The sequence below is a fragment of the Peromyscus maniculatus genome, chromosome 7, assembly GCF_049852395.1.
Source record: "Peromyscus maniculatus bairdii isolate BWxNUB_F1_BW_parent chromosome 7, HU_Pman_BW_mat_3.1, whole genome shotgun sequence".
NCBI lineage: Eukaryota > Metazoa > Chordata > Mammalia > Rodentia > Cricetidae > Peromyscus > Peromyscus maniculatus.
The window spans coordinates 2,590,204-2,613,247 of NC_134858.1; positions in this window are offsets into that span (position 1 = coordinate 2,590,204).

The window sequence follows — 23,044 nt, forward strand, 5'->3', positions numbered from 1 at the left end:
AGCTTAGAATGTTTGGTTAAACTTACAAATTCTCACAACTTCCAAATTCAAGAGCAGACATATGAAAGCTGTCTGTGTGCCTGGAGAAGACTCATTACTAATTAGCAGAAAATATATCATAGACTTAAATACTGATACTACACAAGTTTGTGCAGAAAAAGTCTGTGCAGTTCTGAGGTAGAAATTTCTTTAACATAAAACAGTTGTACAACACACACACACACACACACACACACACACACACACACACATGTACATTCTTGTACATAGTAATTTCTTCTGAAAGATGTTATTAAAAAGTTACTGACTGGGAGAGGTGAGTATCCGGCTCCAACTGGGACCACATCCCTGGGCACCAGCCACTCCGGGAAATCCTGCCCAACTTGGCCACAGGCTCTGGCCACTGGGCGGGTCCCCTTTTAGCCCCACCGGGAGGGATCCCCTTCTCCAAGCCCCGCGGCAGCCCCTGCAATCTCCGCACCCTGCCCCAACGCCCATCTGCCCAAGACCCCAGCCACTTCCTGAGACTTAGAGACCGGCCCCCAGCTCCCATCCTGCCCCAGACTTCCCTTCTGGACCAGAGAGAGTTGGACAAGAGAACTCCCTTTTGGACAAGAGAGAGAGACTTCCTGAATCTGTCAGCTCTTTCTGAAACAAGTACACTGATAAGACCAAGAAGGAACCACGAGGAGATGGGCAGACGTCAAGGCAGAAGTACATACAACAAAATGAAGAGCAATACAGCATCACCAGAACCTAGCCCCCCTCCAACATCTAGAACTGAACACCAAAAATTGGAAGAAGCAGAAGAAAGTAGCCTTATAAGTAACTTCCTGAAGAAGGTAGAGGCTTGTATAGAAGAAAAGACAAGAAAATTGGAAGAACGCTGTAAACAACTAGAGGAAAGGGCAAACAAATTAGAAGAAAACAATAAAGCCCTCCAAGAAAACAATAAACTCCAGGAAGAAAACAATAAAGTCCTGCAAGAAAACAATAAAGCAATGAAAGATAATCATGAAAAAGTAATGAAACAAACAAAGGAAACAGTCCAAGAACTAAAAAGGGAAATTGAAAAAATAAAGAAGACACAAACAGAGGGAATGCTGGAAATAGAAAACCTGAGTAAAAGATCGGGAACTTCAGATGCAAGTATAACTAACAGAATGCAAGAGATGGAAGAGAGGATTTCTGGCATTGAAGACACAGTAGAAGAAATAGTTTCATCAGTCGAAGGAAACACTAAAGCCAACAAAGTCATGAACCAAAATGTCCAAGAAATTTGGGACACCATGAAAAGACCAAACCTATGAATTACAGGGATAGAAGAAGGTGAAGAATACCAACTCAAAGGCACAGAAAATATATTCAACAAAATTATAGAAGAAAACTTTCCCAACTTAAAGAAGGAAATGCCTATGAAGATACAAGAAGCCTATAGAACACCAAACAGACTAGACCCCCCAAAAAAGTCCCCTCAACACATAATAATTAAACAACTAAATGTACAGAATAAAGAAAGAATATTAAGAGCAGCCAAGGAAAAAGGCCAAGTGACCTATAAAGGTAAACCCATCAGAATAACACCCGACTTCTCAATGGAGACTTTGAAAGCCAGAAGGACCTGGACAGATATAATGCAGACACTAAGAGACCATGGATGTCAGCCCAGACTAATATACCCAGCAAAACTTTCAATCATCATAGACGGAAGGAACAAGACATTCGAAGACAAAGCCAGATTTAAACAATATCTATCCACAAACCCAGCCCTACAGAAAGCACTAGAAGGAAAATTCCAACCGAGGGAAGTCAGATACACACTCGAAAACACAGGCAATAGATAAAGACACAACAGTAAACCCCAAAGAAGAGAAGTACACACACACTACCAACAAAAATAACAGGGATGAAGAATCACTGGTCATTAATATCCCTTAATATCAACGGACTTAATTCACCTATAAAAAGACATAGACTTACAGAATGGATATGAAAGCAGGACCCATCTTTCTGCTGCATACAAGAAACACATCTCAAATTCAAAGACAGACACTACCTAAGAATAAGAGGCTGGGAAAAGACTTTTCAATCAAATGGTCTTAAGAAACAAGCAGGGGTAGCCATCCTGATATCCAACAAAATAGACTTCAAACTAAAATTAATCAAAAGAGATCAAGAAGGACATTACATCCTCGTCACAGGAAAGATCGAACAAGATGAAGTTTCAATTCTGAACATATATGCCCCAAACACAGGGCACCCACATATGTAAAATAAACATTACTAAAGCTTAAAACACATATAAAACCCCACACATTAATAGTGGGAGATCTCAACATCCCACTTTCACCATTGGACAGATCTCCCAAATCGAAACTTAACAGAGAAATAAAGGACTTAACTGATGTCATGACCCAATTGGACCTAATAGATATCTACAGAACATTCCATCCTAACAAGAAAGAATATACCTTCTTCTCAGCACCCCATGGAACTTTCTCTAAAATCAATCACATACTTGGCCACAAAGCAAATCTCAACAGATACAAAACAATCAGAATAACCTCCTGTGTTCTATCAGACCACCATGGTTTAAAGCTAGATTTCAACAACAACAAAAACTACAGAAAACCTACAATCTCACGGAAACTGAGTAATGCTCAACTGAATCACCAATGGGTTAAGGAAGAAATAAAGAAAGAAATTAAAGACTTCCTAGAGGTCAATGAAAATGAAGACACCACATACCCAAACTTATAGGACACTATGAAAGCAGTGTTAAGAGGGAAATTCATAGCACTAAATGCCCACATAAAGAAGTTGGAGAAATCCCACACTAGTGAATTAACAGCACATCTGAAAGCTCTAGAACAAGAAGAAGCAAAGTCTCCGAGGAAGAATAGATGCCAGGAAATTATCAAAGTGAGAGGTGAAATTAATAAATTAGAAACTAAGAGAATAATACAAAAAATTAATGAAACAAAGAGTTGGTTCTTTGAGAAAATCAACAAGATAGACAAGCCCTTATCCAAACTAACCAAAAGACAGAGAGAGAGAATCCAAATCAACAAAATCAGAAATGAAAAGGGGGACATAACAACAGACATTGAGGAAATCCAGAGAATTATAAGGTCATATTTCAAAAACCTCTACTCCACAAAACTGGAAAACCTAAAAGAAATGGACATTTTTCTGGATAGATACCACATACCTAAGTTAAATCAAGACCAGATAAACTATTTAAATAGTCCAATAACCCCTAAGGAAATAGAAACAGTCATTAAAGGTCTCCCAACCAAAAAAAGCCCAGGACCAGATGGTTTCAGCACAGAATTCTACCAGATCTTCAAAGAGTTAATACCAATACTCTCTAAATTGTTCCACACAATAGAAACAGAAGGAACATTACCAAACTCCTTCTATGAGGCTACAATTACCCTGATTCCTAAACCAAACAAGGATGCAACAAAGAAAGAGAACTACAGACCGATCTCCCTCATGAACATTGATGCAAAAATACTCTATAAAATACTGGCAAACAGACTCCAAGAACACATCAGAACAATTATCCACCATGATCAAGTAGGCTTCATGCCAGGGATGCAAGGGTGGTTCAACATACGAAAGTCCATCAATGTAATACACCATATAAAAAAACTCAAAGAAAAAAACCACATGATCATCTCATTAGATGCAGAAAAGGCATTTGACAAAATCCAACACCCCTTCATGATAAAAGTCTTGGAGCGATCAGGAATACAGGGAACATACCTAAACATAATAAAGGCAATATATAGCAAACCAACAGCCAACATCAAATTAAATGGAGAGAAATTCAAAGCAATTCCACTAAAATCAGGAAAGAGACAAGGCTGTCCACTCTCCCCATACTTCTTCAATATAGTACTTGAAGTTCTAGCCAGAGCAATAAGACAACATAAGGAGATTAAGGAGATTCAAATTGGAAAGGAAGAATTCAAGCTTTCCCTATTTGCTGATGACATGATAGTATACTTGAGTGACCCCAAAGATTCCACCCAGGAATTGATAAAGCTTATAAACACCTTCAGCAACATAGCAGGATACAAGATCAACTCAAAAAAATCAGTAGCCCTCCTATATACAATGGACAAAGAAGCTGAGAAGGCAATTAGAGATACATTACCCTTTACAATAGCCAAAAATGACATAAAATACCTTGGGGTAACACTAACCAAGCAAGTGAAGGACCTATATGACAAGAACTTTAAGTCCCTGAAAAAAGAAATTGAAGAAGATGTCAGAAAATGGAAAGATCTCCCATGCTCATGGATAGGCAGGGTTAACATAGTAAAAATGGCAATCTTACCAAAAGCAACTTACAGATTCAATGCAATCTCCATCAAAATACCAACACAATTCTTCACAGACCTGGAAAGAATAATACTCAACTTCATATGGAAAAACAAAAAACCCAGGATAGCTAAAAGAAACCTGTACAATAAAACAACTTCTGGAGGCATCACAATCCCTGACTTCAAGCTCTACTATAGAGCTACAGTAATAAAAACAGCTTGGTATTGGCATAAAAACCGACATGTGGACCAATGGAATCGAATTGAAGACCCGGACATTAACCCACACACCTATGAACATATAATTTTTGACAAAGAAGCCAAAAGTGTACAATGGAAAAAAGAAAGCATCTTCAACAAATGGTGCTGCCATAACTGGATATCAACATGTAGAAGGCTGCAAATAGATCCATATCTGTCACTGTGCACAAAACTTAAGTCCAAGTGGATCAAAGACCTCAACATAAATCCAGCTACTCTGAACCTGCTAGAAGAGAAAGTAGGAAATAGTCTTGAACGCCTTGGCATAGGAGATCACTTCCTAAATATAACACCAGTAGCCCAGACACTGAGACAAACAATCAATCAATGGGACCTCTTGAAACTGAGAAGCTTTTGTAGAGCAAAGGATATGGTCAACAAGGCAAAGCGACAGCCTACAGAATGGGAAAAAATCTTCACCAACCCCACATCTGACAGAGGACTGATATCCAGAATATATAAGGAACTCAAGAAATTAGACATCAAAACGACCAACAGTCCAATTGAGAAATGGGCTTTAGAATTAAACAGAGAATTCTCAACAGAGGAAACTCAAATGGCTGAAAGACATTTAAGGAATTGCTCAACATCCCTAATCATCAGGGAAATGCAAATCAAGACAACTCTGAGATACCACCTTACGCCTGTCAGAGTGGCTAAGATCAAAAACACTGAAGACACTTTATGCTGGAGAGGATGTGGAACTCGGGGAACTCTCCTCCACTGCTGGTGGGAATGCAAGCTTGTACAACCACTTTGGAAATCAATATGGCGCTTTCTTAGAAAATTGGGAATCAATCTCCCCCAAGATCCAGCTATACCACTCCTGGGCATATACCCAAGAAATGCTCAATCATACCACAAGAGCACTTGCTCAGCTATGTTCATATCAGCATTGTTTGTAATAGCCAAAACCTGGAAACAACCTAGATGCCCTTCAACTGAAGAATGGATAAATAAATTGTGGCACATATACACAATGGAATACTACTCAGCAGAGAAAAACAACGACATCATACGGTTTGCAGGCAAATGGATGGATCTAGAAAAAATCATCCTGAGTGAGGTAACCCATACTCAGAAAGACAAATATGGTATGTACTCACTTATAGGAAGATGCTAGATGACTGTACTGCTACTCACATCACCAGTGAGGCTACCTGGAAAACGGGACCCCCCAAAAAAGACACGGAGAAATGGACGAGATCTACATGAACAGCCTGGTCATGAGTGGGAACAATGAAGGGTGACGGTTGAGGGAAAGAGAGTGGGAGATCCTAGCTGGATCAAGAAAAGAGAGGGAGAACAAGGAATAGGAGACCATGGTAAATGAATACCACATGAGAAGGTGAGAAGGGGAGGAAGCAGAGAGCTAGGGAGGCCCACGGAGATCCACAAAGATATCCCCGCAAAAGACTGCTGGCAATGGTCGCAAGACGGCAGGAATTGACCTACTCTGGTGATGGGATGGCCAGACACCCTGATAGTTGTGCCATAAACCCCATCCAAGGACTGAGGAATCTGAATGCAGACATCCACGGCTGGGCCCCTGGTGGAGCACTGGGCGTCTAATTAGTGAGAAAGAAGAGGGTTTATATGAGTGAGAATTGTTGAAGTTAAGGTTGGATAAAGCACCGGGACAAATAACCAAATGAATGGAAGCACAGGATCTATGAACCAAAAGCTGAGGGGCCCCCAACTGGATCAGGCCCCCTGAATGCGTGAGACAGTCATTTGGCTTGATCTGTTTGGTAGGCAGCTGTGCATTGGTGCCGGGTCCTGGGCTCGTTGCATGAGTTGGCTGTTTGAATCCTGGGACCTATGCAGAAACACTTGGCTCGGTCTGGGAGGTGGGGAATGGACCTGGCTGGACTGAGTCTACCAGGTCGACCCCGGTCCTCGGGGGAAAACCTTGATCTGGAGGACGTGGGAATGGGGGGTGGGCTGGGGGGAGGGGGGGCTAGAGGGGGAGAACGGGAATCTGTGGCTATTATGTTGAACTGAATGGTGTTGTAAAATAAATAAATAAATAAATAAATAAATAAATAAATAAATAAATAAATAAATAAATAAAAAGTTACTGACTGGGAAAAATATTTGTATTGCATACAGAACTTACGCAAAGGACACATAAATGATATTCAATCTGTAAATACATTTAAAATATTCTAGATACATAATGAATATTCTAGATTTAATTTTGTCCCAAAACAGAAGCCAATATTTGGAAAATTAAATATATTATATATACTTTGTCAAAATGGGTGATGAAATATCTATAAAATTAATCTTTTTTTTGGTAATGAAATCTTAATTATTCATAATCATTACAGAAAAACTATAACCACAATAGAAAATCATCTGAAACCTTGAACAGATGGATGGATAAATAAGATTAATGGAAAGTAGTATGTTATATTTTTAAAATATTGAATTTTCTCATATTTACTGTATGTTTAGATAAAACCAAGTGAATCTCAGTAAAGTGTGTGTGTGTGTGTGTGTGTGTGTGTGCTGGTATGTGTGTTTGTGTTATTTGAGAATTTGATCAGCCATGACTAAACTTCATGTGGAAGAATAAGAAAGGAATATAAATCAACAATATTTTTTAAATTAAATTATTGTTATTGTATGTGTACATAGTGTATATGTGTTGGCATCGATGTTATGATGTGTGTAGAGGTCAGAGGATAACTTAAATTACTGTTATTGTATATGAGCATGTTGTATATGTGTTGGCATGGATGTCATGGTGTGTGTGTAGAGGTCAGAGGATAACTTAAATTACTGTTATTGTATATGAGCATGGTGTGTATGTGTTGGCATGGATGTCATGGTGTGTGTGTAGAGGTCAGAGGATAACTTAAATTACTGTTATTGTATATGAGCGTGGTGTATATGTGTTGGCATGGATGTCATGGTGTATGTAGAGGTCAGAGGATAACTTTGCTGTGTCACCTCTCTCCCTCCACTTTTATATGGGTTCAAGGGATAGCACTCAGGTCACCAGGCTTGCATGGCAAGGATCTTTGTCTACTGTGCCATTTTGTTGGTCCCATTTTTAAGCTAAAAAATTAGAAAGATCCTCTACTAAGAACATCATTTAAGTATGATAATACAGAATATGTATGAATCAAGAGTGATAAAAATTATGATAGAGCCATGCACATCCAAAACGTGTATATGATGAAAGCTTCTTTGAGATCCATGGGAAAGACAAGACACTCATCTTATTTTATAAGGTTATTGTGACCTTATTACCAAAGCTAGATAGATTCATAAACAAAGACATAAGTGAATATATCTTACCAACATCGGTGAATATTTTTTAACAGCTAAAAACTTTCAACAGAACATCCATACGCCATTTTCATATACTATAACCAAAGAGCAACATGGAGAGAAAAGGGCTCTTTTCAGCTTACAGACCATCATTTAAGGAAGCCAGGGCAGGAGTTTAAGTCAAGAACTGGAAGGCAAGAACTACAGCAGAGACCATAGAGGAACACTGTTTACTGATTGGCTCAGTTACCTTTCTTATTCAGTGCAGGCTCACCTGCACAGGGATGATGCTGCACATACTGGACTGTGCTTTCTTAGATATATTTTTGTTCTAATCCACATAGTCCCTGAGAGTGAGAGTACACTGCGGTTTAAAAGTGTACATCTGGACAGATGGCTCAGGGGTTAAAAGCACTGGCTGCTACTCTAGTGCATCTGGGTTAAATTCCCAGCAGCCATGTGGCAGCTCACAACTGTCCAGTTGGATCCAGTTCCAGGGCTCCATAGCACCAGGCATGCATATGGTGCACATATCTGTGTATGCAGACAAAATACCCATACTCATAAAATAGAATATATAAATAAAGTGTACATCAAATGAAAATGTACTGAAGATAAAATCCTCAATCAGCATTTACATACCAATCCAAAGGAAAGGTATTTGTGTCATTGGACTCAGTGCTTGCTAAGGAATATAAGTTATGAAAAGGATGAAGGTTGTTTAAACTACAATGTACTTGCTTACATGAGAATATGTTCTTCTTTCTCTTTTGACTTCTGCCTTGGAATTATGCAGCAAGAAAGCCAATGACAAAAGTGGGCACTTTTATCTTGCATTCCCAGCCTTGCGGACTATAAAAATAATTCTCTGTTCATTACAAACTACTTATTATCAGGTATTTCATAGTAGCATCATAAGATGGACTCAAGCATGGTATGTTTTAATTTTACCAGCAGATAACCAAAACCATATTGTAGTTACATCTTGAATAATGTATCTGTCACTTGCCAGGATCTCATTATCTGTTTCCCAAGAGTTTTGTGGCAATTTTATAATTTTTGCTGAATGGGATTTTAAATGAGATATTTGATGAGGATTATTTGTTGTGAGATATAATGTCCTGTCACTAAGCATTAAATTTTTTCAGGTCAAACTTATGTCCTTGTTACTCAAAAGTGAAACACTCTTTTTTCTAATTTCATCAGTGAAACAGTATGAAATTTAGCGATAAAAATTACTACCAAACATTAACCAGTTAAGAAGTTAGCATGTTTCATTTATGTTCTATCTTTGGTTGTATTTAACTCTTTAAACATTTTATTCATTCATTCATTACACTAAAGTTTGAAGATGTTCAGTGGTAGATGGATGTTCTTCACAAGTGCCAGAAAATATATAATGAGCGAAACCCAACTACAGGTTCCTGAAGCCCTTCTTTGAAGATGAGGGAACATGTATGAAGTAGGACTTTTTCACTGTAGTTCATTAAAGATATCATACAAGATTCATGTATCTCTGAGTTTCAAGGCTATGTCTACATACATGACACTGAAATGTAGTATCTCAGACATATCATTGGGATGGTGAGCTCTGCTCTTTGTGATTCTATTTGCATTTATTCCGTTTTACACAGCCATTTTTAGAAGGCCATTCTGTTTCCCACTACTACCTAAAACATCCTATGGGTACTCCTTATTTCCAGCCCCTATTTTCATCCTGATCCCCCAACTCTACAAATATACACATTTGTTGTCCAGGGAGTGAAGTATCACCATGGATAGCCAGAAAATAAGAAATGAAAGAGTAATCTCATATTATCCAATGAATGAAGATGACCCTTAGTCAATTTATATCTGTCTTTAGTAATTTGTGAGAAATTCAGGTGACTTTTCCATTGATTCCTAATTCATTGGGTTTGGTCTTCAATAGAGACTAAGATTGGTGTTCTCTCAGTTCCAACACTCAGTGTACGTATGGTACTTGGGACTCTGAAATAGCCATGGTTGAATAAAATTCAAATCTAAGAAGACAAAGAGTGGCTTCAGAGGGCCATACATTTAATGAACATGGTTCCATAGGACATAGAAATAAAGATTTCAAAAACTAATTGAAAAACATGCAGTTAATTAATAGACAAGCCCAAACATCATCACCTCAACAACAACCCCCTGGAAGTAGAGCAGCATTACACCCTAGTGTGACTGATTATAAAGTACATTTCCAAGTGTACAGAGGAGGTATATTTAAATATTCAATATCTAGAGCAGGGTTTTTCACCTTCCTAATACTGCAATCTTATAATACAGTTCCTTACCTTATAGTGACCCCCACCATAAAATTATTTTTGCTACTACTCTGTAACTGTAATTTAGCTACTGTTCTGAATTGTAATGTGAATATCTGTGTTTTCCAATGGTCTTTACCAAGCTCTGTGAAAAGGTCATTCAACCTCCAAATAGGTCACAACCCACAGGCTGAGAACCATGTATCTAGAGGCTATTTGAAATTGATTTCTTAACATTTTACTTTGAAGTCAATTCCCCTCGTTTTTTGTATCTTGAATGTGTACATTGGAACATGCTTGGGATAATTTATGCATATTTCCCCACATCCTTTTCAAATCAACCTGCTTGTTTGACAACAGACTTGAAGAAAAGTTCTTAAGCTGATTCTGAATCTAAAACAAAAGGAAAATAGAGTTTTTTAACTATTCACCAAGCCAAGTAATAGACTTCATGCTATGACTTCAAATTTGAAAATAGAACTCAGCTTCTTAAGTAGCAGGAAATGGAGCCTGTAACTACTGTTTATATTTGATATTTTGCTTTAAAGCAAAAGAAAGCATATTTTATTGCAGTGAAGAGTTTGATTAGATGATCCAATTTTGCTTTTCCATTCTCAGCTTATTCTGAACCTCCTTCAGTTCTGTGATCCTCATGACTGCGGTTTTAGCCCTGAGCAGTGTTTATTGCGTGGTCCAGATCTGTCATTGCTGTTTAACTCAATTATACAAAAATCTTCATCTATAGGATATTCTTGGGGTGCTGGACTTGTCCATAAAGAAAAGAAAGGTTGGATCAGTGGAGTAAGGTGAAGACTTGAGTGAGTCTCTGTGATGCTTGAAGGGACTCAGTCGCGTTTTGATCTCCATATGGGTCATGGAATGCACCCCACCCCACACATCCAGGAAACATCAATAAACTTAAAGTTGTTTAAATAAAGGAAGCATGGACATCTGAACCATGAATTATAGGGAAAGGTGGGATACATTTTCTTCTCTGTACAATAATTATAATTTATAATAAAATTTGGTTATCCAGAACTTAAATTGACATTACACAACAATGATCTTCATAGTATGAAACTTACAGGCTACTCAGAATAGATTCCAATTTAAAAATAAATAACAAAACTAACTAAAAAAGGCCACACTACCTAGAAGAAGCAATTAATTATTGAAATATACAAAACTGATTGCCTCCTTTCCACAGCTTCTCAGGTGAAGGACCATATCATATCCATTGACTTCTCACTTTCAACTTCATCAATTTTTTTAAAAAGTGAAATGAAGCAGATACCAGCCAGAACTCGTGAGTTTGTACTGATGAGTGCAGTTTTTAACACTTCCAAAACACTGTGCCCATGCAATATCAAATTCAGTTTTAATGCTCCATTAAAGATCAGGCAAGTCTGGTAATCACAGAAACACATCTATTTCCAAAAATGTAATGACATAGAAATATTTAAAATTTATATGTTTATTTATACCTACCACTGTATTCTCAAAGGTAATTTAAGTATATCAATATGTATTTTGAATTTTTTTCATTTATGGATTTAAACATATAATATGGTGAAATTAGAGAGATGGAATAACTTTTGAAATATTTGTTATATGAAATAACACTTTCATAATTTTTATAGTATATTTTATACATGATTTTGGTAATGATGACAGTGTTTGATTCTCTACTAGAGTTTGGGCATTTAGTATGTTGATTACAGGTTATTATTAATTAGATTTGTTATAATCCTTGTAAACAAATTTCTAAATGGTTTAGAAATAAATAAATTTATAAATAAATAAATAATAAATTAATATTATTTCTTAATAAATAAAAAACACGGAGCCAGAAATTTGAGTAAAAGCCCAAGAGAAAGATCAGAGGAATAGGACAAATGACGAGCTAACCTCACCTCAACTCCACAGCTTCCAAAGAGAGTCCACCCAGGCTTGCTGCTCTGCCATCTGAGTTGCTCTCTGTCTAGCTACACCACTTCCTCTTCGTTGCCTGCTCTGTCACTTCCTGTCCATTCAGGCCTCCAGAACTCTATGGTTGGTACTGGGATTATAGACATGTGTTACCACGCTTGGCTCTGTTCCTTAGTGTGGCCTTGAACACACAGAGATCCTGACTGCTAAGTGATAGCATTAAGGGCATGTGCTATCACTGCCTGAATTCTTTGTTTACTTAAAGTGGCTTGCTATTTCCTCTGATATCCAGGCACACTTTACTTATTAAAGCACAAATAAAATATCACCACAGATCCTGGTCATAGAACGTATGCTGTCTATGTTTGTGTTTTATTTATTGGACAAGTGAGCTTTGTAATTGACTCAGATCTGTATCCTTTTTATTGTGGAGTGGGTGGGACTGGTGCAATTTCCCCACTCTCTGTGTGTATAGTATTTCTGGTAAAGATATTTATCATCTCTAGAGTGCAATTTACCTTATTCATCAGATGGTTACATGACCAAAAGGGCCAATAGCTATCCTAACATTACCATTATGTGTCTGGTTCTTGGCAATTACTGGAGGAATTTTTGAGCATGCATCATCATGCTGCTGATGCAAGACCTAATTTAATAATGATTCTGAATTTTTGTTTAGTGTCACACCCCATTTTCTCTCCCATAATTCCATTTGGTTTGTTGACTTCATAAATGGTAGATGTCATGTGAAAGGTGTCCCATGTACTTTTGTTAAGTAATCCTTAAGATAGATACCATTGCAACAGTAGGTAAAATTATAAGGTATGAGACTTAGAATATAGGACATTCATTCAAACATAGCTACATAATGAAAAACTAGAGAATTTTCAATATATGTGCATTCAAATATTTTGAATATATATGCATTCATGCATGTGTGCACAGCTATATACTTCAGTTTAGGAATGCACTTTCATGCAAATTGTTCTCCATCATGGATAGTTTTGATTATTAGACTTTAGCTATATAAACTGTAGCGACTTAATGATTTTTGCACCTTTTTCATCCTGAGCATAATTCTTAAAAAGAAAACATAATCCAATTTTTGACACTCAAAGCTATAGAAAAATTGTCTTATATTTTCCCTCCTGTTAATCCCGATTCAAAGTTTCTGGTCATCAAAATTGTCCTTGATTTTTTCTTTTCAATTTCATCTAGAAAAAGTCTCTCTGTGTGAGGAGTAACATTATTCCTCTGGTGGTTAGCAATCAATTTCTTTTTGAAGAGATTAATTTCACCTTTGAGGGTGCTCTGTTGATCGTCTAACAAAAGACTGATTTTGGAATAGGTACACAATGATTTCCCTAGCTCCACCAGCCAATATATGTAGTGAAATAAGAAATTTTAAGTACAGGAATAAATGCTTCATAGCTGATTGAAATTTTATCCTAACCTGTATTTTTAGACTCTAGATATATTTCTAGTTTATTGAAAACATGATTTTGACTTCTAATTTCCCTTCCATTTGACATTTCTTAGTTTACAGGATTTTGCTGAGCACACACAGATTTACTAGCCAAGCATTTGCCCATTTCAATAGAAAACCAACATCTCTTGGAAGAAAAACATTGCTTTTGAGTTTTTATTTGTTTGTTTGTTTTTTAAGTCACAGGTGGTAGAACTAGTCAGTATGTTCTTATTGTTTGGATCATTGGAGAGCTAGTGAGTTTGCAACTCAAGTGTCTTTTTTTGTTTGTTTGTTTTTTGGTTTTTGGTTTTTTTTTTTTTTGGTTTTTCAAGACAGGGTTTCTCTGTGTAGCTTTGTGCCTTTCCTGGAACTCGCTTTGGAGACCAGGCTGGCCTCGAACTCACAGAGATCCGCCTGCCTCTGCCTCCCGAGTGCTGGGATTAAAGGCACGTGCCACCACCGCTCGGCTTTTATAAATCTTTTTTTTTTTTCTTCCAGAGCTGAGGACCGAACCCAGGGCCTTGCGCTTGCTAGGCAAGTGCTCTACCACTGAGCTAAATCCCCAACCCCTTGCAACTCAAGTGTCATATTAAAGTGAATATGAAGCAGATGTTCACTGTTGCCAAAGCACTGAGTTTTGAAATAACTCCATGTTTGTTTACTTGTATCCATTGTGATGAACTATGTGTGCTAAGTTGATGGAGGCCCTTTGTGTTTACTACCAAATCAACTTAAGTGGATGACAACAAGAAAGTATAGGGTAGATTAGGTCTCTTCAAAAATAATGGAGAGGAGAAACTTTATAAAGTGCTTGGTTGGGGTTGAGTAATAATTCAGGACTGTGTTAAAAAAATCTTAAGGCAAGGATATCATCTGACAGTGCTTCAAATGTGAGAAATCAACAAATTAAAAATTGTACTCATTAAAAATACTTAAGATAATAGAATATCGGTTTGTTCTATATAATCCAGGAACCCTAAATATATTGACATATTCACTCTCAGAATAATAATTATGTAGACAAAACATCTAATAATTGGAAAATTGCCTAGATACCTATCCTCACTATCCTGCCTATGATATATATCTTTTCACTTTTATTTTATATAAGCACATATTTTACAAACTTACATGAGTCACACTAAATATCTAACTTTTTCCTATTTCACTACCATTTCTTCATTTCCCTACCAATTTCCTTATGAAAAGCATTTGACTGTGAAGTTGTTCAATGGATTGAGAGTCAGTATCATAAAAAATCAGAGATTCATCCCGTAAAAGTAGTCCTGAGTTGTGAGAGTTAGAGTTGTGCTCTGTTTCTGAAGAGAAACACTTAAATAATGGTTAAGTAACTGATAGAAATTCCACCCTCACCTTGGTATTGTAGGGATAGGTACAACAACACTTTAAGTATTTGTATTTTATCAGACAATCCTAAGTATTCAAAATGAAAATCACTGACTCAACACTAATGCAATGTCCAGATGACTTATAGGAGAGTGTGAAAGAGAGAAGCCCTTTAGTCTCAAGTGTTTAATTTCATGGTGCTTCAAAAATATACAAACCAATAGTACTTGGGAAAAGTCTGAAGTCTTAAGAGATATACAACTTGGACCACAAAAAAAAGTAATGTATATACTAAAACCAGCATATATTACAACTAACAAAAAAGATAGCAAATAATACTTGATATTACAGATTTAGCATGTTTCAGATATGACATCTTCATAAATCAGGTTGTTTGAAAAAATCATCTGCACATTGATGACAATGACAAAAATATGTTTGACACATACTGGTGGCATCTTATAGCATGATAGAACTAACCAGAATCCAAGTAATTATTGTTTTATCCTTCAAACTGCTTGCTGATAACTGACCAAACAGTTATCATCCATGCAACCAAGTGGTTATAATGAGCAAACTAATTTTGTACACTATCAAGTTCCAATTAAGTTCATCACTTTAATATTACAATTTGCAGTCATTTCAGAATAGCAACACATACAACTATACAACCATTGATTTCTGAAAAAGCTTTTGAATACTGACATAGCAAAAGGACTGCATTTCAACAAACATTTTGAATACCAGAGCACAGATGTTTTTCACTATTTTTGATTTTCAAGTCAAGAAGCAATCATTAACTTCACATGTACATTAAAACATGCCAAATACTCAAGGAATACCACTTAGTAACAATACCTCATTTATTACTGTTATTTTTGTTTAGGGGTGATTCTTCTTGCCTACATATAACGATGCAAACATGGGGGTAAAGATGAAGGACATCTCTTGTTAACTAAGTGATGATCAGTGAATCATCTCTGAAGTACTCATGTGCAGTAATCATCTAATGTCCATGGATGCAGAGGGTACAAAACCTTATTTGATGATGTGAGCCTCAATCTGTCCAGTTCTATGAAAAGACTCCATGTCCGGTAACTAAAGTCTAGATAATAATCACAAACTCTAGACTGAAAAAAAATGCATAGAAAATAATGTTCAAGGGATTTTTGAGGATGCAAAGACATAATTTCCCAATAATCTTATATTCATGCACAATCTAACAAATGAACAGTATACTTGCCATCAGAGTTAGAAAATGGCAATGTCCCAGAAGGAACAGAATACATTAGAGGGTGATGGAATGAAAAGACTACCTGGTACCAATGTGAACAAATTGGTATTAAAGGGTGGATGACATTCTTCACTTTTAAGGAATCCCGGTTATTTCCCAAGAATTGTTCAGAATATTTTTTCTTCCTTCCATGATTTCACAAACTGAATGGCTCTTAATACTCCCATCTTCTATTCTCTTAAGAAAAAGAAACTTCTATCAGTAGGGGCTGTTCATATGATTGCAACTTTTTCCCCCACTGAGAAAGAAAAAGCATTTTACTGATGAAACTGTTTGGCTATGAATAGTAAAAGTCCCTGAGTGTGTCTTTTTCTCTGTTTCCTCCCTGTTTCACTTGAATAATCTCTCCTCCTCCATTTCTCTACAGTTGCCATTACAATGCACACTGCTGTCACAATAGTCCATTTCCACCCTCGATGTGTTTGAAAAACATGTTCTTCATCATGTTTTCCTTCTTTAAAACAGTACATTTCTTGGCATTCAGGATAATAAATTTTGTTGCCTTCTACACTATGGTCACTTCTATTGCAGATTCGTTTTCACTTAGGCAGATGTCTAAAGTCTAGAGAAGGTGCTCCACCAGAGTAAATGCTTTCTTCTCTTCCCAGAAGTTGCATTGTTGGGGCCCTTTTTAGAAACCACATTTGTAATGCCCTTATCCTGAAGGTGTTCTAATGAATGCCTTCTAACTCAATGGCATGTGGGAAAGATTATTTTCCCTATATTTAAACCATGTTCACTCTAAAAATAAATGCCAGATTACCCATTTGAGTTACTTTACCCTCAGAAGTGATGAGGTGAAGAATGTTAGCCATTATGAGAGCCATTATGTTTTCTTTTACTGTGGCCATAAAATTGGTTTTAAGGTGCCTACTTTGTGATTCTGGGTTTCAATGTCAAAGCAATCAGTAGCAGGCCCAAAGCTGCCATGCAGAATAAGTGAGAATTGAATGTATGTTCACTGATGGACACTGCAAGGTCTGAAAGTCATTCATCACTGTTGCATAATGAAACAGTCTAATAGCACCCTATGTTCAAATTTATAAACATTGACACCATGATGTTCCGGACTGTTATTCATATTTCACCTTCATTTTCATCTTGAATTCTTATCTATTCAAAGCAATTCCATTCCTTCCATTGATCAAATTTTATTTTTTCTTCTCTGAAAGATCTAAGTCAATCTTTTATGCTAAAATACACTATATTTGTACTGACAAATATGTCAATGTTCTTTGCCATGTCATCACTAGAATCCCACTGTCTCTTATTGCAACAAACAACAGTAATATCTTCACTAATTTGTTTGATTCTATTTTGGTCCTTTATAATTCTGTTTGCTTTTCACTGAAACCTAAATAATCATCTGCTCAACTAACGTCCCCACAGGAGTGGTTTGCTATTTGATTTAGAATAAAATTAGACACTTTTACAGTTGTCTAGAGCACTCTCACCATGTACCTCTCTAAGTTCACTTTCACCCATTCTTTCAACTCCCTCATTCTATGTCAGTTACTCAGTCCCTCAGGTTCTTCTTTAGTCATGACGAGCAGCATCCTTTCTCATATTATTTGCATGAATTTTCTCTATGCATGGAAACTTTCCAGTGGATCCATAGGGTTTAATCTCTTACTGTTTTTGGGTGTTTTCCTACAATATTACTTACTTCATGGGATCTAGTGTGCCTACCAGATAAAATTCCACCTTTTACTTCCTCAAATTTCTCTACCACATCTTTAAAAAAAAGTTTAATTATTTTATTTGAATAAATGCTTTGCTTGCATGTGTGTCTGTTCACTACACATTAACACATGTGTCTGGTTCCTGTGGAGGCTAGAAGAAGGCCATCATAACTTCTGGAACTGAAGCAACAGATGTTTGTTAGGCAACATGTGGATGCTGCAAATCAAACCTGGGTTCCAGGCAACAGTAGCAAGTGCTATTGAGTGCTGAGTCATTCCTCCATACAGTCTCCTCATGATCTTTTTCAGTTTCCTCCAAAGTACTTAATAATATAAAATATAATAAATATGATTATTTAGTGTGATACATATTTTAATGTGTCTCATCTCACTTTAATCTAACTCTGTGACAATGCCAGTCTTGTCATTAATGCCAAATTGTCTTACATGCAAACACTTGCCTGGTGAAGTGCCATTCTAGAGAGGGAGTTAAAGGCTCTGGATATCCCAGTTATTCTTTTTAGCCCATGAACAATTTACCTCCAGTTTTCAGTGTTGTGCTTCTGATTTGTTCTTGTTTTGTTTTTTGTTTGTTTGTTTTTTAATATATAGCCTGTAAGGTGAATATATTTGAACCAATCTCATAGACTTCATGTGAAGGTGCAAAGAATAAAAATATAGATATAGTATGTAGAGCCTATCTGTCATGATATGAGTGATCAATGAATACTAACAAAAAAAGCAAAGTGAGTTATAAATTAATACCCAACATGCAAATACAGGATACAACAGAAATGCACATCTTTAAATTCTCACTCCTCCATTACTGATTGGATTTTCTCACATAAGCTCACCCTCTCTAGTTGACCTTTCTTATCTATAAATAGAGAAAAATATAAAAAGCAAAGATTAATAATAATGAATGCATAATGTCTAGCTATGGCTTATGAACACTAGGCATACAGCAGTTAAGCAGAAATCATGGAGCCTATGTGGGTCTGTGCTAGGCTTTCTGCATACATGTTGTGTGGGTTTTTTTTGATTTTTTTAGCTTGGGGTTTTTGTAGGACTTCCAACAGTGCAAGTGGGAGTGCCCCTGATTCTTTTGTCTGTTTGTGGGAACCCTTTTCTCCTACTGTGTTGCCTTGTCCAGCCTTGATACAGAGGTTTATGCTTAGTCTTATTGCATTGTGCTCGGTTGATATCCCTGGGAGGCATGTTCTTTTTTGAAGGGAAGCAGGATCAGTGGATCTGGGTGGAGAGCAGACATAAGGGGCCTGAGAGGAGGGGAGGAAAGGAAGGCTGAAGTCTAGATGTACTACATGAAAGAAGAACAAAGAAAATGAAAAAGAAAGTGTAATTTTAAATGAGGTTGGTCCCCTGAGAAAGGACACTCAGACACCAAATTCTGAGCACAAAGGAGATGTATTGCTCTGGAGAAGCAGTGGGTGGGGATGGAACTGCAAAGGCAACAGCAGCAGCAAGCCAGCAACAAGAGCAGGTGTTTCTGCAGGAGTGAGGTTTTAAGGGGAAAAGTGGGGAGTCTGTCCTAGGGTGAATTAGTAAATCCTGATTGGACATATTAGCAAAATAATGAATTTGGATTGTTGGATTTTGGTGCTTTGTCTAAGGAATGAGTCAGTGGCCAAATAAGGCAATGGACCTTGGTGGCTAGTTTTAGGAATGCAATCTAATGTTTTCAGCAAGGGAGAGGGAAAGGGGAAAAGGGGCAAAGCCAGTCTCCATGTTTGCCATGCTTGGGCTGTGTTTGCATTGCTCAGGCTTGGTAGAACCCTTCAGTAATGAATAATTGTTTAGTAATGACCTTTTATCAAGAAATGAGTTCTTTGAAATTCTTAAGATAACTACTAAATTGTTTTAAACTTTTCTCAAAATGATACAAAAGGTGGACAGGTTTGTATGTGTGTTCCCAAGAATACTGCTAGTAAGTAGAGAATCTGGCATTTGAACCCAATTTACTCCTTGGGTACAGGCTAATACTTATCTACTAAGTCAGTAAGTATGTGTGCTAATTTCATGGAATTCAAAGTCTGAGTGTTAGGAAGCTGGGCATATAGACATAGTTATGAAGGTTGTAAACATCACCCCAGGCCTATATTTCAAGCTTCCTTCAGGCAGATCTGGAACTATCCTACAGGAGTAGGACCAACAAGGGTGATTTGTCTCAAAGAAGAAGCAATGAGGGGATTTTTTTTGCCAAGAAGAAAACAAGTTTGGTTGTGCGGTAACACGATAAATCAAACATCAAAGGATTCCACTGGCACTGTGAATTATGTAATCACACTCTGGGTTACCACTGTGGATCTTTGTCAATCTTCTCCCTCTCTACAGGAGTCTTATGCTTCTTAGTTTCCTAGAAAAGCATAGGTGCTCTTCAGGATTGACCCTCTTATGTAACTGTTCTAGATAAAGGGCTGGGAGTGATTTTCTGAGCAGATGTAGTAAATCTTAAAAGAGGAGGTTATTTCCTGAGCCTATAAAATATCTAGTAACACATTTCAAAATTTAGTTTCTCATAAGTAAGGACAGAAGGGAAGTAACTCTCCAAGGGTTATCTCTTATGTTTTATATTAACTCAATTATTACATAAAATTATCTTCAGAAAATAACAGCAACAATATTTTATAGTCATAAGAATTGATGTCTAGGAATAAAAAATATTTAAAATCAGGTGTTTTCTGGTAAGGCTGTGAACACAAGGACATGGGTCTCAGTACTGGCTGAGTTTTGTCAACAACACAAAGTAGAGTCATCTGGGAAGAGGTGAACCTCAACTGCGGATTTGTCTCCATATGACTGATCTGTGGACGAGCTTATGGAGGCATGTTCCTTACTGCTGGTTGATGTGGAAGGATCCAGCACTCTGTAGGCAGTGCTGTCCCTGGCAGGTAGGCCTGGCTGTAAGAATGCTAGCTGAACAAGTTTGGGGAAGAAAACCAATAAGCAGCATTGCTCTGTGGTTTTTGATTCAGTTCTTGCTTCCAGGTTCCTTCCTTGAGTTCCTTCTTGGACTTCAAGCAGTGACAAACTGTGATCTGGGAGTTTTAAGGTAAATAAGCTCTCTTTTCCCCAAGCTGCCTTTTGTCATAGTGTTTTATCATAGAAACAGAAAACAAACAAAAACAACGTGACGGTTTGAATGATCAGGTCATCTGTAGAGTCATGCTTTGGAATTTTTGGTTCCTAGTGGTTAGCTTATTTGAGCAGGTTTAAGAAAGGCTGCTTATTGGAGCAAATATGTCAATTGCTTTGAGAGTGAAAGGTTTCATGCCATTTTCAGTTTGATTTCTCTACTTAGTGCCTGTGGTTTGGAGATGTGAGCTCTCAACTTTCTACTCCCATCTGTGCCTAAGCTGTGCCTTCATGGAGCTATAAGCCAAAACAAGCTCTTCCTCAAGTTGCCAAGGACATGATGTTTTATCACAGCAACAGAAAAGTAACTAATACAAACACCTCCAGTCACTAGCTTCCCACCTTGCTTTCTATGCCACAACACATAATTAGAAGATCACAAAGCCTAGGATAAAAAATATAGAACTAAGTTTTCAGTTTTAAATCTGAGAGTCAGCCTACCATCTTAACTGACCATAACACCTATTTTTATGTTACACTCTGAAGCTCTGTTTAAAAAAGAAAGAAATTTTTACTATTTTGGAAAGCTTGTGATGAAAGCTGTCAACAATTTAAGAAGAATAAAAACTAACAAGATGAACACTCAGAGATTACACTTATATAAGAATATCTATGTTGCTGTCCACATCTGTGTATGTCATGTGATTGATCCAATTGTAACTGTACTTGTCTATGCTTGCTGAGATGATTTCTTCCTATATTGAAATGAATTACTTGGCATTTGTCAGATGTGATCTAAGTCTGGTACATTTATTTTTCCTGAGTTATGGGATCCTTCAAAGGGTCAAGACTAAACCTGAATACAGCAAAGCCCTCTGGGTATCCATGGTGCTCATTCAGGTGCACTGATTGTGGGAGTGGCAGGATCTGTAGGTTGGTTGGTAGGCTACCTCGGTGAGAGAAAGACCCAGATAATAAAAGGAGATACTGAAGCCAGAAAGAAGCCAATCTTGGGCCAAAGAAAGGAGCCCAAAAGACGATCACATGCAGCTGAACTGATATCTGTATATTCTATGAATTAATATAGTATAAACTTGATGTATTGCTTCTGTCTTCCTTCTCTTTGAGTGATGCAAACACATATCTAACTGCAGAAACACACCGCAGCCTCAAATTAGAGTCAGTCCAATTGCTCAGGTTACTCATGTCAAACCTGCCTCTCATCCTTGCTTTTTGAATCCTGTTCTAAATGAGCAAACTGATCTCTGTCTGCTGGCAGTGAGGCTGGCCTCTACCATGGCTATTTCCTAGCACAGCTCAGAAATTCTCTAAAATGCTGTTTTTAGTCTATACAAATGGATGTTTTCAGCTTTAGCTACAACCTCTGAACATTTCAACTTTTTTTTTTCTGTTATGTGCTAAAATACTAAGTGCACCTTGGTCTGTGCCAGGTCACACCTTCTTTTTCAAGATTCTTTTTGGGTACGTTGTACTTGTTAGTTTTATGTAATGTGTTGAGAGACTTTTCAGAGAAACAAATTGGGTGAAATTGTGGCTGACTGTAGTTGAAAGCAGGCCTAGACCTGAGGAAATCACACCCTGCATAAAGACAGATGAGGATGAAAGCATGCTTCTCTGTTCTGGGGAGCGGTGTGGAGTGTGTCTGTGTCTTGGTCACCCTTCTACTGATTTCCCTACTGACCCAGCACTGCTTCCTAGAATGTTAAGAAATGCTGTGTCATAACACTTAGAGTTTGTTAGAGACTGCATACTACTCACTTTTCCTTAGCTATTTGCTACCCACTTCAGCAGTAGGACATAAGCCTATGACCTCTTCCCTCCATGATTATATCATTCTGGAATTCTAAGACTTAAAGAAACTTTTTCTTCTATAAGTTGCCTTGGTGATGACATTTTTGTTACAGATAGAAAACTAACAAACACATTAATACTCACACTCTTTGAAGATTTTCTGCTCTTATAACACACAGCCTGTCCCCAACCTGCTAACCTTGATGAACATGCATTTGAATGGTCACTAGCAGGATCAGAAACCCAGTTAGTTATTC